Genomic DNA, 2,947 nt, shown 5'->3' on the forward strand with positions numbered 1-2,947 from the left:
TTTCACGAGTACTATGAGAATGCTCATATATTGTTAATTATTATACATATTATTTTGGTGGGCTTGTTTGCTCACCCTTGCTTTCTTCTTTCATCATACAATAACAGATAGACAAGATGAACAGGATCAAGCTCCCAATTCGTGAGCGGTTAGGAAATATTCCGTAATTTCCAGTAGGCGTTGATGCCGTTGTAGTTGAGGTAGGAACTACCAATAGGATAGGCTTTCAACTTTTGTTGTGCCAGACTTATGTATAATTATGAATTGTAATAATGGCAAGGAATATGTAAATTTATTCAGAAACCCTTTTGAGGTGTAATGGCTTATAATTGTGGAATAAAATGACTTGTGTTATTTTTGGATATTTATCTCTAAGACTATAACTTGTGGTGTGTATGTATATTGTGGGGTCACAGTACGCAGTAGTTGGTTGATTATTAAGATTAAGTATTATTAAGGGAAATGGAACTCGTGACAACCCGGATCCCCGACCCCGGATTTGGGGGTGTTACAAAAAGTTTCTCACTAAATTATTTCCTATGGTGAAGACTGCTGCAATCAGGAATGCTCTTACTCAGTTTGCTCAGCAAACTGGAGAATCTCTGTGTGAGGCTTGGGATCGATATAAGATGCTAAGGAAGTGCCCACACCTTTGGCTTGCCTGATTGGATGATTATAAACTGTTTCTACAATGGATTGGGTGCTACTTCTAGACCCATGCTCGATGCAGCATCAGGATGAGCCTTGTGGGCTAAAAGCTACAATGAAGCTTATGAATTAATTGAACTGATGACTGCTAATGAATACCAGAATCCTTCCCAGAGACTGACATAGGGAAAAGTAGCAGGAATTCTGGAGTTAGATGCAGCAACTGCTATAGCTGCCCAACTTAAGGCTTTGACGATGAAGGTGGATACTTTGGCTAATTATGGAGTTAATCAATCTCTAGTGTGTGTGTGAGCTTTGTGCTGGTACCCATGAGACTGATCAGTGTGCTATTTCTAGTGAATCAGCACAGTTCGTAAGCAACTTTCAGCGATCGCAACAACCTGTGCCAGCTACCTATCATCCTAACAACCGCAATCATCCTAATTTCAGCTGGAGCAATGCTCAGAATGCAGTTCAACAGTCTTATTAGCAGTACCTAACTAAGCAGTATAACCCCCTGGTTTTCAGCAACCGCAATATGCACCAAGACAGCAACAAGCTAACGAAAAATCTGAATTAAAGGAGTTGAAGCTTATGTGCAAAAGCCAAGCTGTTTCTATCAAGACCTTCGAAAATCAAATTGGACAAATTGCCAATGCCTTGCTAAATCGTCAACCGGGTACACTACCTAGTGACACTAAAGTACCAGGAAAGAGGGAAGCTAAGAAGCAGGTGAAGGCAATCACTTTGAGGTCTGGAAAGGTTGCGAATACCGAACAAACTCAAGTTTTGGAGGAAGAAACCGGGGCTGAAGAAGTAGAACAGCGGAAAGCAGAAGCGAAACCAAGGAAGACTACTGTTGAACACACTCCTCTTGAGGATAATACAGGGGAGAAATAGATCTATCCTCCACCGTCTTTTCCTAAGCGGCTACAGAAGAAAAAGTTGGATAAGCAATCTGAGAAGTTTCTGGAGGTGTTCAAGAAACTTAATATCAACATACCTTTCGCTTAGGCTCTTGAGAAGATGCCTAGTTACACAAAGTTTATGAAGGGTATTCTCTCTCGTAAAGTGGAGCTAGATGTTTTAAAGACTGTTGCTCTTATGGAGGAATGTAGTGTTGTGCTGCAACAGAAGTTGCCTCCAAAGCTAAAAGATCCTGGAAGCTTCACTATTCCGTGTACTATTGGAAAAGTATCTTTCGACAGATGCTTATATGACTTGGGAGCTAGCATCAATCTGATGCCTTTGTCAATTTTCAAGAAGTTGAAATTTCCTGACCCAAAATCGACTTATATGACCTTGCAGTTGGCCGATCGTTCTATTACATATACTAGAGGTATTGTGGAGGATGTCTTGGTCAAGATTGATAAACTCATATTCCTTGCTGATTTCATAATTCTTGATTTCGAGGAGGATAAGAAGATTCCCATAATCTTGGGAAGACCTTTCTTGGTTACTGGCCGAACCTTGATAGATGTGCAGAAGGGTGATCTTACAATGTGAGTGTTGGATCAAGATGTAACTTTTAATGTGTTCAATGCTATAAAATTTCCTATAGAAAATGAGGAGTTCTTAAAGGTGGAGTTGGTTGATTCTGTGATTACTTCAGAACTTAATCAATTAATAAGGTCTGATGCCTTAGAGAAGGCCTTGTTGGGGAATTCAGACAGTGAAGATGATGAAGGTGAAGAGCAATTGCAATATCTGAATGCTTCTCCTTAGAAGAGGAAGATTGACATGCCTTTTGAATCTTTTGTAATGGAGGAATTGAACAAAGCTCCTAAACGCCTCAAGCCATCTATTGAAAAAACTCCTACTCTTGAGCTTAAGCCTTTACCTGAACATTTGAGGTATGCCTTTTTAGGTGATGCATCTACTCTGCCTGTGATTATTGAATCTGACCTTTCATGTAGCGATGAGGAGAAGCTCTTGAGGATTCTAAGAGATTTCAAATTGGAAATTGGTTGGACCATAGCAGATATTAAGGGAAGTAGCCCTTCTTATTGCATGCATAAAATTCTGTTAGAGGAAGGTAGCAAGCCTACAGTTGAGCAGCAAAGAAGACTTAATCCCATCATGAAGGAAGTAGTGAAGAAGGAAATTCTTAAGTGGTTGGATGCAGGGATTATCTATCCCATTTCTGACAGTTCTTGGGTGAGTCCATTTCAGTGTGTACCAAAGAAAGGAGGTATCACAGTTGTGGCTAATGAGAAAAATAAGCTCATTCCTACTCGAACAGTCACGGGATGGAGAGTTTTTATGGACTACAGGAAGCTGAACAAGGCCACTAGGAAGG

The 2,947-nt window shown here is 40.3% G+C and overlaps 1 non-coding gene across 1 annotated transcript; it reads right to left on the minus strand.

Moving 5' to 3' along the window:
* Nucleotides 1-554: 554 nt before the first annotated feature.
* LOC141699034 (small nucleolar RNA R71) lies at nt 555-659 on the minus strand. The gene has a single exon (XR_012565525.1). It is a non-coding gene; the product is annotated as a small nucleolar RNA R71 (small nucleolar RNA).
* Nucleotides 660-2,947: the final 2,288 nt, after the last annotated feature.

This window comes from Apium graveolens, chromosome 11 (assembly GCF_009905375.1).
Source record: "Apium graveolens cultivar Ventura chromosome 11, ASM990537v1, whole genome shotgun sequence".
In the NCBI taxonomy this organism is placed as follows: domain Eukaryota; kingdom Viridiplantae; phylum Streptophyta; class Magnoliopsida; order Apiales; family Apiaceae; genus Apium; species Apium graveolens.